Source organism: Meles meles, chromosome 4, assembly GCF_922984935.1.
Source record: "Meles meles chromosome 4, mMelMel3.1 paternal haplotype, whole genome shotgun sequence".
In the NCBI taxonomy this organism is placed as follows: domain Eukaryota; kingdom Metazoa; phylum Chordata; class Mammalia; order Carnivora; family Mustelidae; genus Meles; species Meles meles.
Genome location: NC_060069.1, coordinates 21,561,612 through 21,576,655, shown reverse-complemented (window position 1 = coordinate 21,576,655; position 15,044 = coordinate 21,561,612). Strand labels below are relative to the sequence as shown.

Here is a 15,044-nt window from a genome sequence, read left to right as displayed (position 1 = left end):
TCTAAAACACCCAGCACGATCAACAGTTCTCCAAATCTCTGCTAGACCTCAGGTTATCTTACTGTTGTTTAAAGGACACTGTCAGCTTTCTTCTCTGTGAGTTCTTCTTTCTGACAGTTTACATGTTTTGTTTTATACTCCATCTCTCTCATTCTCCCAGAGGCTTAAATCAGTGAGAAATGGCATGTCAGTTTCTCCTAAAACATTATTAATGACAGGCCAATTTCTGTAACATCTGAACTCACATGTATATCCAAGCCCATCTTTAAGAATATTTCAAATCAGTCTTTCCACTGTCTTTGTTACTCTGCCTGAAGAAAAATGACAGGAATTCTAGATTTCATGGAGAAACTGCCCAGATATAGGCTGTGGCTAACAGAAGTTGGCTGAACTGAGTGTCAGGGAAATGCAAGTCATTTTCCTTTCATTAATTCTCATTAATATCTTCTTCCTAGCTCATTCTTCCCTTTCCCACCTGTATTTGTTTATTTTTTTAATCCACTCTGTTAAGGATTTTTGTTCTCTCTTCCTTAGTCTATTCCCTGACATCTTATTCATTTTTTTTTTTTTTAATCTCACAAGCTCAGCCTCTGGTTTTGAGGTGATCTCTATGGGAATGCCATCATCCCTTCACCTTCTCCTTGACCCTGGCCCATGTCCTGCTCTAGTGGCAGTGGAAACGACGACCCTCTCCAGAAGCAGATTCCAGTATATTCCAGATACAGGCTTATGCCAAAATAAAATTGTGCATAAAGAGGGACAAAAACTAAGGGAAGGACCCAGAAAAAAAAAAAAAAACTGAAAATACTGTTTGGCGTGGTGAAATTTCAGGAGATGCTTTGTTTACTTCCCTGGTGTTATGATAACTTTGTCATGGCAGTATTTTATAGTAGAAATCTGAAGTTTCCAATAAAAAAGTATGCACTTTTTAAAAAGTTGACTTCAAGTCTCTAAAACGTCCATGAGTTGTTTGAAAAAAAAAATGTGGATTTGAGGGGTGGGTAATTCAAAGAATGAGACAGAAAATAGTGAGTATCTTTGTGGAGGCATTCTTAGTACATGGATGTAGGAAACTCGCCCATCCTCCTTGTGCACACTTGACTCCATGAACTAACGCGTTTCTACACCTTCCTTCCCCCAAGGACCATCTCTTTCATTCTCGCAGGATTTGCGCTGACGCTGCTCTCCGAACCCTCTGAAGCCCAGCATTTAGTTCCCCAGCTCCTCTGTGCGACTCCTTCTGTTTCTGTCTTCCACCCGCTTCACAGCTGTGCAGTGACATCTAACACTTCCCGGCAGCATGCGCTGGAAGGAGCAGGTGCCAAAGCCCTGGCGTCTGTGAGAAATGGAGAGGACCCCATGGTCCGCCTCTGCCTCACCGAGGTCAGCTGTCCTTCCTTCTTGGCTCCAGGGACAAGACAGGTCCAGATAATCACACTGGTGTTATCATTTTCTCACCTATTAAACTGCCTTTTTTTTTTTTTTTTTTTTTTTTTTTTTTGGCTCAGTGGGTTAAGGCCTCTGCCGTTGGCTCAGGTCATGATCTCAGGGTCTTGGGATCGAGCCCCGCATCGGGCTCTCGGCTCGGCGGGGAGCCTGCTTCCTCCTCTCTCTCTGCCTGCCTCTCTGCCTACTTGTGATCTCTGGCTGTCAAATAAATAAATAAATAAAATCTTAAAGAATTCATTGAGCTAATACATATTGAAGGTCCTAACCATAGTAAAATTTCAACAAATGTTAATTTTTATTATATACCCCCTTCTGAGTTAGGCCTCTAGGCTGAACCAATGCGTAGAAAATTTGGGGGCAATTTTCCATTGACAGCAAGTCTGGGCAAAAAGGCACTTCTATAACCCGTCTGAAGGTCTGCTCATTCTCCCCACTCAGATGAGTTCGAGAGAGAAGAAAATAAATGAAAGGTCTCTGTGGGGTGTATGATGACACTTCGTTCTTTCATTCACTTAACAAATATTTACTGAGCATTGACTATATGTCAGACTATCTTCGTGGTGTCTAGGATACAACACTGATAAAGCAAATTTCCTGGCCCCATGGAAACTGAGAGTAGCAGAGAAGACAAATACTAAATAAGAGAGTAGAAACACACACACACACACATAAATATAATATGCTCACATACAATATGTCAGGGGGTGATGAGTGCTATGGAGAAAAACAATCTGGGGTAAGCTGATAGAGAGTGGGGACGGGGGAGTGAGTGCTCATTGCAGATGTTTGCTCAGAGGAAACTTATCTAATAAGGTGACATTGAGTAGAACCTTCTCTGGGGACCTCCTAGGAAACTGTTCTTCAGTAAAACAAACACATGTGACACATAAGAATTCTCAGTATATATGACTCTGGAACTACATCATTCTGATCATACCCCTTCTCTACATGAAAAATGATTTTCAATGATAATTATGAAATGGGACAAATATATTTGTGTCACATAAATACGTATTAAAATAGGCACGGACCAAACAAAACCATGAACTCTGAAGTACCCAAATGTTACAAACAAACCGACAAACAAAAACCACAAGTGCTCACAGAGGATGAAAGGATTATGGTAACTCGAGATCTATTCATTCTTATGATCATTGTTCTCCACTGCTAATTCTGAATCTATGATTTAAATGTGGAATACATGATACCACAGGGGCTGGGGACACAAGTCTGCCTGAAGCAAGGATCCCGGATCTGTTAAGTCCTTTTTATTAAATGGGCCCCTGAGGCCATGTGTGCTAGTCAGCATATTGGGACTTCTCCAAATGAACATCCATGTATAATTCAGCATTTATTAGATAATAATAATAATGTGCTAATGTGAAGTTTACATATATTACTAACATTTAACAGTAACCATAGCAACGCATATTTTGGGAAGGAAACAACTGACGTTGTTTAGACGTGCTAGTGTTTGGTGATAATAATAAGCAGAACTCAGTGGCTTTTATGACAGTTTTAAATCCTCTGTGCACCTGCTTAATGCCTGTCCCCAGGGTATGTTAATTTCCCTGTCCCACCCTGGACATGCCACGGATGGGATGAGCTGAGTAATCCCTCTCTCCTCATTTCCAGATCTAAGTGTGACCCTGCCTTCAAAATATGTTTCACACACTCTTTCATGGACACCTTACAAGCTCTGGAATACAACAGTGCATATCTTGCAAGCAAAGTGAAATGACAGGGCTACCGAGGCTCAGCAAGAAAGCCTGCTTGATGCCTGTAGAAATGGAGCCACTCAGTCTTTGTGTTTATCAGAAAGAGCATTACCTCCCTCTTGAGAGCAGACAACAGATATTGACTGAATATTTATAATGTGTAAGACGGCAAGCTAGGCAGTGAATAGGGGTTCACAAAGTTATGAGACATGGTCTTGGAACCTAAGACATAGATTGGACACAGTTTAGAAAAGGCAAAAAAATATAGACCAAATAAATTCAAAAGACAGAAGCTTATTAAAAAGGAGAGACTACTTTAATTAGGGGTGGTCAAGGCAAACATCTACATTAGGGTTTGGCCCAAGCCTCAAAAGGAGGCAATGAGGGGTGCCTAGATGGCTCAGTCGATTGAGCGTCTGACTCTTGATTTTGGCTCAGGTCCTGAAATCAACCCCATGTCAGGCTTGCACTCAACGCAAAGTCTGCTTGTCCCTCTTCCTGCCCCTCTGCCTCTCCGCTCTCTCACTCTCTCTTTCAATCTACAGTAAATAAACAAAATCTTCTTAAAACAAAGTATGCCCTGACATTGGATGAGTAAAAGGAAGAGGAGAGAGGAAGTCTTCAGTGGAGATTATATCAGGGTGTAGAAAATGCAGGGTGATAAACAGTCAAGCAACAGTTTTGATGATATCCAACATGAGCATTGAGATGCACCATGAAATTCACTAGGGGAAATAGAATGGGGCCAAGGGTGACCTTGAAAGCCAGGTTAAGGAGTTTGACTTTATTGACAGCCAAGGGTCACCACATGCTTTAAGCAAGGTGGTGACCACATCAAAGTGGTATTTTAGGAAAACGATTCTGGCGGTGATATGAAGTGATATGAAGGACTGAGGTAAAGGAAAGGGGTAAAGAAGGAGCAAATTTGGATACAGGCATGAAATAATAAAAGAATTTGAGGAAATTCTCCTTCAAATATAATGGAATATAAGACATTAGACAAAGAGTCAAACATCACAAAATGAAAACTCAGAGTTTGTATTAAATTTTAATTTGGGGAACGTGAAGACACGGGTCTGGGGAAAATAGTCACACAATTGACATCGAGTCAAATTCCCTTATATTTGCTGACATGGTAATCGGAGCTAAAGATTCTGAGCTACATTCCCACAGGAACAATATAGAAAAGTCAGAGGGGCAAAGAGTTCTTTTTGAACACTAGAGCTGAAACGTTAATTTCTCCACAAAAAGCAGCAGAAGCTTTCCATCCTCAAACACAAGCAAACAAACAAAAGAATCACTTGCATGAAACTCCAATAAAATTCTGTCTGGTGGTTGGCCCCACTTGGGACAGCCCAGCCTTTAGGTCAGCTGATATAATATGAAACCCTTCAGAAATGTAAGATCGACCTTCTATTTCTAATTCTTTTCTTGAAAACACAAGTGGCTTCAATTATAAACACACACACACACACACACACACACACACACACACACACACCAAAATTAATCCTCCAAACAAGCTCTATTTCAGGGCTGCATTTAATTTGCAATTTTTCCTGTGCTAATTCACCTCTCCTCTTTAAATAAAGTTCCCTACAAGAAATCCTCAGCTCTTCAAAAGAGAAAAATGTCTCACTCTCATTTGTGAGCTGTCTTAAGGGAGAGATGCAAATTTAAGAGAGTCTAGACAGTTGGTAGATTGGTCTTCATTATAAATAATTTTCCAAATTTAAGGTATGGACCGTATTACAAATTTCATGTCCATTCTTCAAGTCACTCAAATTCAAAATAATATAATTGAAATATTATGCATCAAGCATCAAAGTCCTTGTGCTACCCCCCAAAATTTTTTTTCCTGTAGACATGAGCATTTGTGTGAGGGTTTCTCTTGGGAGAAAAAATGCTCATATCCTAGGAGATGAGGGCAGGATTCTGACCTTCTGGGGAAGGGAGAGGAAGAAACAGACTGGATATTCAATCTCCTTTTCTGAGTCAGTTTATCAAAATCCTTCCACTTTGAGAAACACTTTTGAGAGCCACAGGTAAAGTCATTTTTAAAGTCATTTTTCCCAACATTTTTCAAGATTTGGTTTCAGTTTCTTAAACTAGAGATTTCAATTCCCAGTGAAACTTAAAGAAGCTCTTTTAATTTCCTGGGGAAATGCAGAGAGTCGGGAGGGGAAAAGGCAAGTAGCCCTATAAACGGTGTCTACAAGGCGGCAGAGAGAGAGGGGTTTTTACCGTGAAATCAACATCATTCCCTGCCTGATTCAGTCTCCATCAGGATGGTTTTCACACTTACAAAAACCTATCTTTCTAAACATCATGAATAATGGATGGAGATTTCTGAAACCCCTTCCCTTCCCTCCACAATTTAAATCAAGCTCTTTCAAAGCCAACATACTACATCTTGATTGAAGCCTGTAAAGGTTATAAATAGTAAAGGTTGAAAATTTTCCACAAAGGTAGGTAGATGAACAACAACAACAAAACTCCTTATACCATCGATACACAGGCAAGATGTACTCAGCAGCTCATTATCAACTGTCCTCCTTCATCACTGCACAGACATTGTGAAAGAATGCAAGGAACAAAGAGGGTCTGGGACCCCACTGTGCTTGCCTCCAAGCTGAAGCCTCTGCATTATCCTGACTCCTCAGAACCAGGTGTATGATGCCATTTTCTTGAAGCTGAACTTGGCCCAGGAAGCTGTGTGTAACTGGAATTCCTGATACGGTCTCCCTCTGTCGCTGGCCATTGTTTGAATGCTTCACACTCAGTAGCACTCTAGACGATCGAAGCTTACACCTGTAAACTGTTCACTGAGTACCAATTTCCAAGCTGGAGGAATTTTTTTTTGCTTTTGCTTTGAATTCCTCTAGATTTTATGCGAAACTCTTGCCAATGTCACAAACACGGATCTTAACAGAGAAGGCTACTAAGAATATGAAAAGGATACTTCAGGCTGGGGCAATGGAAGGGCAATGGAAAAGGATACTTCAGGTGGGGCAACACCATCTACTTCATGGATGAGGTGGAGAAGGCTTAATATTAATAATGTTATTTGCATGGCGTTAAGTTTCTAAAGAACTCTCAGAAACCCGTACCATCCGATCTGCAGAATAATCCTGTGAGGCTGTTCCACCTCTCAGGGAGTCTCCAGTGAGTTTCATGAAATATACACGTCTTGAGCCACCAGTGTGCACCAGGTGCTGGTAGGCCCATGATAGTCAAGACCTTGGCTCCCCTGGAGCTCAGGGCTGAGTGTGAGAGGCAGATAAGTCAACGTCAAACACAAATGCATCACCTAGATAACGTAAGATAGTGAGAGAAGCCATGAAGAGAATCCAGGAGGGCCATGTGTTAGCGATAAGGAGGCTGTTCTTGGGGTGATGCTCAAGCTGAGAACTGAAAGAAGCGAATAGCAAGAAATGGTGTGATCTGAGGGAGGGTCGTGTCAAGTGGAAGGAAGTGCAGCAACTTTGAAGCAGGGACCTGCTTGGCATGTCCTGCAAACAGTAGGAAGGCCAGCACTATGGATGCAAGCTTTGGAGAGAATGGTAAGAGATGGTTTGGGGAGGTGGGGAGGGTCTCCCTCCTCGGAAGTACATGACCATGTATAAAGAAACAAGATGGAGGAGGAGGAAGAAACGGGGCTCCTATATATTGAGTGTTTATTATGGGCTAGACTTTGAGCTCAGTTCACAGTCCTAAGTGTTGGGGGCTGGGACTCAAATCAGGTTCCCTGAAGCCAAATCCTGTATGTCTTATACCACGCCATGCTGCCTGGCCCACACCCTGCCATCTGGAAGGCCAGCTTTCATTCACCCAGGTGGAAACAAGAAAGGGAAGGAAAAAATAATATGCTGAATCCCACACAGGATCCTTTTTACCTGCTGGCCTATGTTCTGAGTGATTTCCTAGGAGGGGCATAATTTTGGCCCCAATTTTAAAAGTTGCAATTTCTCTAAATGCGAAAGAATACTGTCTTCACTTCCTATCTTTGGCAGCCTCTGGTCTAAAGAATCAGCTGACTGTGAGGTGTCTGCGTGGCTCAGTGGGTTAAACCTGTGCCTTCAGCTCGGGTCATGATCTCAGGGTCCTGTGATCCGGCCAGCATCGGGCTCTGCTCAGCAGGGAATCTGCTTCCCCTCTCCACCTACTCTCTGCCTGCCTCTCTGACTACTTGTGATCTCTGTCTGTCAGATAAATGAATAAAATCTTAAAAAAAAAAGAATCAGCTGACTGTCTCTACACTCTGAGGCAAATTCAAGCACTGAAGGTAGAGTATAGTTATCAGATGAAACTAAAAAGGTGACTGGAAAAGAAAAAAAATAAAGCATATTTAATGTCTCTAGGAAATGAATCCGAATGGATTTTGATTTGTGTTGCGAGGAGGATCCAATATAAGTTATTTCTACCACCTTCCTTTAAGCAAGTTTGAATACTCTCTCTGACACTGCTTTTACCTGAGCTCAAATTGCTTTAGAAACCTGTCATATTGAATTAGCAAAAGAAGATAGTAATTCAGAGGGGTGCCAATGTGGCATTATTGAAAATTGTTGGCTGGAAGGCTTCCTCTGCAGGATTATTTGGGGACAATAATTCACTTTCATCACCATGTGTCAGTATGAGCCAACGATGGGCTCCCTGTGGCTTTTGGATTTACCCTTTTAAAAAGCCCACCATATAGATGAAAAGTGCACAGAGAACGTCTGCACTCACTGACCAGAGAATGAGGACACACGTAAGAGCAAGGGCACATCCATGTGTTGGCTCCGTTCTGGTCACTTGGCATGGACCAACGCCGGAAACACAGACCCTGTGGCAGCCAGGGGGAACAGTAGGGTTTCAAAAGACCCTTGACCTTGACAGCCAACTAAAAGGCCGGGATAATTAGGAATAAATAACACAGACATTAAAGTAAAGTACTCTCCCTCATGATCTTTTTTATTTTTTTTAAAGATTTTATTTATTTGACAGAGAGAGATCACAAGTAGATAGAGAGGCAGGTAGAGAGAGAGAGAGAGAGAGGGAAGCAGGCTCCCTGCCAAGCAGAGAGCCCGATGCGGGACTCGATCCCAGGACCCTGAGATCATGACCTGAGCCAAAGGCAGCGGCTTAACCCACCGAGCCACCCAGGCGCCCTCTCCCTCATGATCTTAATGATAGGCCATCCCTTCAGAGAAGTCTTCCAGGACCATCCGATTTCCCCCACCCCCACCCCCGCTTCATCACTCCCTGTCATGTTACCCTCATAATTTTCTTCTTTCTTTATAAGATGAAACAAGTTTTTAAATCACCCAGTTAATTTTCATTACTTGACTGGCTACTTCCATCCCTCCCATCCTACGAGATGGGACATGATCTCTACGAGAATAGAATTTTAACCACCCTCCCCCAGCCTCTAAGAATGCCTGGAGCATCGTAGGCACTCAATAATACGAACTGAAAGACTGTGGACTTCACACAAATCTCATTATACAAAAGCAGAGGCTGTTCTGTGTGCAAGCATGTTGTTTCATCAGCTGTAACCATGAAACCTATGCAAGCAAGAATCTAGGCAGTCACCGTGAACCATCTGCTGATGAGAGATTGGCTGCATGTCTAACAGTTCCTTGGGGGGAGGGAACCTTTGTTGTGGGACAGCTGCAGGGCAGTTTTGGTTCTCCGCACCAAAGTAAGCTCAAGGAAAATGTCATCCAACTCTTCAACACCTACTTCTTGAGCTGCACAATGAAAATCATCCATTATCTCTGAGACTTCTCTACCTCCAAAAGTCTAGGATCTTTCTGCAACTTTTTATCTTGAAAAATCTAAAGGTCAAAGCCTTTAGAATGGGTGCAAGAATTACACAATGAACACTGTAGACTGGCCAGCTGTTAAATACTCTGTCTCAGAGTGCCTGGGGTCTCAGTTGGTTAAGCAACGGACTCTTGATTTCTGTTCAGGTTCATGAGATCAAGCCCTGCATTGGCCTACACACACAGCAGGGAGTCTGCTTCAGATTCTCCCTCTCCCTCTGTCCCTTCCCTGCTCTCTCTCTCTCCCAAATAAATAAATAAATCTTTTTAAAACATAAATATTCTGTCACATTTATTATCTTTCTTCTTGTACATATGTGGGTCTCCTTGTGTGGATGTGTGCACGCGTGTCTATGTGTACGCACATACACGTGTGTGGGATGTGTATACATCTGTGTCTACATATACACAGGCATTAGGTGCACAAGTGAGTATCTATGTATATTTGGCTTGAATTATTTGAGAGTTCATTGTAGACATTGATGTACTTCATCCCTAAATACTTCAGCATAAATCTCCTTAGACCAAGAACAGTCGTCTTTATTGCAATTATCACACTCAGGAAATGGAAAATTTATAAGTATACAGTTTTCTAATAAGCAGTTGGTTTTCAAATCCCTTAAATGTCCCCAAATGTCCCTTATAACTTATTTTTGATCCAGGATCCTATCATGTGTCACCCATTATATTTAGTTGTCCTCTTGCTGGAGTCTCCTTTAATCTGGAATGGTTCCCCAGCCATGTTTGCTTGTTTATTTCGGGCCCTTGACGACACTGACATTTGTGTAGGGTCCTGGGCCAGCTGTTTCCAGAACTTCCTTTCATTTTAAATCACCTGATCGTTTCCTCTAATTATATCCAGGTTAAAGCTCGGAAGAACCTAACGGGACCAATATAAGGTAGATGGGAAATAATTGTGGTTCCCAAAAGGAATATTTAGGCTGAAACACCAAACCCATGAAGAATAAGAACACTTCGGACATAGGTACCAGATCTCACCTGATAGAAGAGCCTTCCCCATCTGTTAAAAGCCTCATAAATGCAATCGTTAGTACCTCCCACATATCATTCTCACACATACCACCTTCAAGAATTTGGTTATGCCCAGGTTTGATGTGTGTTAGCATGTGTGCTATCTTTTGCTTCAATTCAGTCTATTTATTTAAACTATCATCCTAAAGAATAATATCCATAAAAATGGTTTTGCCATGCGTGCTCTATTTTTCTAATACCTATCAAAGTACACAAAAATACCCAAAGCAAACTTGCGCACATCTAAAATGACTTCCTGTCCCACACTGGGCTTCTTGGGGACATACTGAGTAGAGTGTAGTCATATTGCTGGGTGTGTTGTGCATGTGTGTGTAGACGGAGTTGGCATAAAAGGCCTTCTCAAGAACTAAGGAAACAAGAAGATGCCAAGGCTGTCGGGCCACGCCAGGAACAACATCCAAATAAATGACAAGTCCTGCAGTTCCTGAGAGGCACAGCTGCTATCTCCAGTCCCCTGACACCAGATTGATTGCTTCTCTATTCATTTCCCAGGCCCTCAATAGGCAAGATCGAAAACAGACTCAGGAAAATGCTACTCAGGCAAATTTAGACACTAAGGAAGGAATCACTGTGTCCTCCAGAAGATCACTCTTTGTGGCCCATGAAATATGCATAGTGGGTCTCAGAATTCCTGATGCTTCATACCCCTCTGTGCCTCCCAGAAGGAGACTGAGGCCCAGAGATTCTGGGTGGGTTGTCCAAGGTCACATTGCTGTTGATGGCAAATAAGGAACTTCATCTACAACTTCAGATTCCCAGGGCCAGTTCATTCCATACCTCGTGTTGAGGCCTGAACCAATATAGTTTTTTGTTGTTGTTGTTGTTAAATATATAAAAACCATACATATATACACCATTACACATATAAAACCATATTTATACACACACACATATATATACACACATATATAACCACATACATATACATATAAACACACACACACACACACACACACACACACACACACACACACATTCTTGCTTCCGGAATCCCTCCTAAGCGTTCTTCTAACCACAAATGTTCCCAGCCCCCATGAAAATGCCATTCTCTGAACCTCACCCCTGTCATCTTGGCTACTCACAAAATAATCATCTTTCCCTGTGGCCTTTCACATATGAAACATGTAGCCTAGGCCAGCCCACACTCCAATGCTTCTAGGAGTTCCACCCATCCTAATTTCGTCCAGTGTGTAATCATACTGTGAAACTCAGCATTAGACCTCCAGAAAAATATTCCAGGGCTAGACCTTCCACCTCCTTTCTACCTCAGGTCAAGGCCTTGTGGAGCAGAAGGCCTGGGTGGCTCAGGGATAGGTGAGGGAAAAGCACACACCTGTACTGGCAGCTGGTAGATAACCATATCCATTGGCCCTGCATGCTTTCAGGGGCTCTCCCCTCTCTTTCATCCCAGCATCCGACTGGTTACTAAGTTCTGTGGCATCTCTCTCCCCAGGGTCTGTCTCCTCCATTCGCTCTTCTCCTTCCCTACTGATATGACTTGGTGCACGCCCTCAACTTCCTCCCCTACGCTGTTAGAAGGTCTCGCCCCTGGTATCCCTGCCCACTGCCTGCCCACCAAGCAGCCTTCTACACCAATGTCTCTCACAGTGTGGACTCCTGAGGTCCCTGAGACCATACATGAAGACATGACTCTTCCCATGATATTGTAGACATGATTTGACTATAGACACTATGTAGACTATTTCCATAACACTACAGATATAATATCAAAGATATGACTTGCCTTTTCTACGCTTATTCTATCACGAGTATACTGGGGAGTTTTCCAAAGGTTTTCTGACATGGAATATCACAACAGAGTGAAACGAGGAGCAGATATGAGAATCAGACTGTCTTCTATTAAGCAAGATATTAGAGATGTATAGAAACGTATAAAGATGCCACTATTCTCGTTGAATTTTCATTCTGGAAAATAAATTATTTTTCATAAATATGCGCTTTTATGTTAATAGGTAATGAGCTTATTATTATTTTAATGAAATGGTTATCATTTTATTAATTTTCAGTTTTCATTTCTAATATGGTAAATAAGGATAATATAATCCACATAAACAAAAACTGTTTGGGATGCTCCATACGGTAAATCCCTCATTCATGACAGCTCTGCTTCCGTGTTCATATCCTAATTCATATTAGATCTCTAGGTCTCCTGTTCCTCCTCTCTGTCAGGTGCAATTATCAGTTTGATCGTTCCCTCAATCCATCCAGGGTCTCTAAAGCCCCTTTGAAGCCATTCTCACCAACTCACAGCCCAAGAAAATATGACTCTTTTCTCTGTGACCTCACTGCTCCCAGCACGTACATGTTGCACCCTGCCTGTAATGCTTTCTTTATGAGCTCAGTTCTCCATAGATCTCTCGCTCCCTCTTACATCCACAAGTCCTCAGGGGTCAAAGACAGAATCCCACAATCTATATCTTTGTATCCCTGGTCCCTGCAACAATACGTATTTGTTAAATGACCTGAACACAGGGGAGGTGGAATACATGTGAGAGCGGATTTTAAAACATCAGACAAGGGGAAAGAGAATGCACGAGAAACGGTGGGATCACAGAATATCATATGTCCAAGCTGGGGAGGGGTCTGCAGGAAGCAGTGATTTTTAAAGTCACTAGGCACAGGGATAACTTGAGGACCTTGTTAAAAATGCAGATTGTTAGTTTACAGATGCAGCAATTCTGACTTTGCTGGTTTGGGGCAGGCCTAGAATGCTTCAGTTCAACAAAACACAGGGTGAATTCTGATGATGGGGGTCCTTGGAACACACTTTATGAACCACTAGCAAAAATAATACACTGGGGAGAGGGGCGCTCAGGGCAGTGGTTACTAGATTAGACTGGGCTGAATCACCTGGGAGGGGGAGGTAGGGGAGTAAGGAAGTCTTGATAAAAATGTGGTCTAAGTCTTCAGAATCAGAATAAGAATCAGAATCAGAGGTGCATCCTGTGGGGCTTAGAGTAGAAACCTTTACTCCTGTGGTTAAAGTGCTTAGTCATAACAACCTGGAGCAGGGGTATTAACCTCATATATTCATTCAATCATTGCCATTGCTTTCCGAACCTCCATCTATAATGCACAGACCATATGGTGCCCCAGGATGTAATGGTAAATACTCATAAGGAAAGACCCTTTGGAGGGTCGTATAAATGGATTCTACGGAGAAGATGGGGACCTTTTGGGAAAATACTGGATTAACAAAAAGACCAAAAGAACTGTTTCATAGGAAGGACCAAAAAACTGGAAGGATGAGCATCTCCCAAGTTTTCCAGAACTGCAGTGTCCACCAATGCTTATGGATCCTGCTCCCATTTTCTCCCTACGTAATCTAGACCCACACCACTCAACACAGCAACCACTACCAGTCGTGGCTACCAAGTACCTGAAGTGTGGCTCCCATGATTGAGGAGCTAAATGTTTAGTTTTATTTGTGATTAATTTATATCCCAATATGTCAGTTATTGGAAAACATTCGAGTATATTTGAAACAACATGAATATGAGAACCTACTTTTTCAATTGTCAGTTTTGTGAAATCTGAACATAGGTCAGATGTTTCTGATGAAAATTCAGCGTCCAAAGTGCAATGTGCTGTATAAAATACCAACTAGTTTCATACTCGCTATGAAAAAAAAATCAATAAAGTTTAACTCGAGCATATGTCAAAATGACAATTTGGATATATTGGGTTAAGTAAAAAATGTTATTAAACTCAATTTTACCTTTTTCTTTCTACATTTCATATGGCTACTGGAAAATTTTAAATTCTGTAAGTAGATAGCATTATATTTCTATTGAAGAACACAATTCCATTCAAGATGGTATAGAATGTGACTATTGAACATTGTCATTAAATATTATGAAACCATCTTGGAACATTACTTTACAGAGGGAAATGACTGTTCCTTTATAAATTAGTCACCCCGGGGACTGCAGGCAGATTCCAAGGATGCTATCATTTTTGGAAACTCAATCTTTTCCAGATCTCATCCCTCCTGCCTCCCCGATGGTGGAGTGGTTTCCAGGATAGCTAGTGAGTCCCTGCTGAAAAGAACACTCAGAATTTTCAAGGTCCAGGCTGTTGTTTACACACCTGATCACCCTCTGCCTTTAGCAGCTTTACTTCAAATGACTTTGGCTTATTTCAAAACACCAGACCCACCTCTAAACAGTCTAAGAATTCCCTCTGATGAGACTATTCACAGCATTATGCCACTGGCTCTCAAAGAAGACCCAATGGGGCACCTGGGTGGCTCAGTGGGTTAAGCCTCTGCCTTCGGCTCAGGTCATGATCTCAGGGTCCTGGAATCGAGCCCCACATCAGGCTCTCTGCTCAGCGGGGAGCCTGCTTCCTCCTCTCTCTCTGCCTGCCTCTCTGCTTACTCGTGATCTCTCTCTGTCAAATAAATAAATAAATAAATCTTTAAAAAAAAAGAAGACCCAATGCTCTACTGCGTAAAGGCAACAGCATCTCTCTCCAGAGAGACTAATGAGTAAGCCAATCATACTCTTTGGGTCGAATTCTAGCATGCTTGTTAAACAAATTACCAGACAGCGACATTCTTTACAAACCCCTTCTGTGGGTTTCATCTGTCTGAGAACTGCTCTCATTGTTATTTTGCATGTTATCAGGCATTGACTCACATGTTGAGACAGAAGATGAGGTCCTCTGTCTCCAGGAGTCCACGGTCCCCCATTGAGAGGTCATGACTCTAGTGCGGGGAATCCACAACTGCGGGAGGTCTTTTCTGACTTTTTCCCCCCACTGATCAACAACTGTAATTTGGTATTTTCTTCAGTTTTAAAGACAAGCAACAGACTACATACACGACTGTCACCAGGGCCTGTGACATCACCACTAAAAATCACAGCTTTGGTATATATATATATATATATATATATATATATATATAGCAACACAGTTCAGAAATCTTGAAATATCATTTATGCATATCACAACTTCAAAGACATAGTAATGAATTTCTCCTGACCAAAGCGCC

The 15,044-nt window shown here is 42.0% G+C and overlaps 1 protein-coding gene across 5 annotated transcripts in view; it reads right to left on the bottom strand.

The window, feature by feature from the left end:
* LRRC3B (leucine rich repeat containing 3B) overlaps positions 1-15,044 on the bottom strand; it is a 91,260-nt gene that overhangs the window by 61,885 nt on the left and 14,331 nt on the right. The window contains exon 1 of one of the 5 annotated variants that reach the window (XM_046002907.1): positions 7,896-7,957. The exons of the other annotated variants lie outside the window; for them this stretch is intronic. The gene's annotated coding sequence lies outside the window, so the exon portion shown is untranslated. Of the gene's footprint in view, positions 1-7,895; positions 7,958-15,044 lie in introns of those variants that run through there. 5 annotated transcript variants of the gene reach the window in all.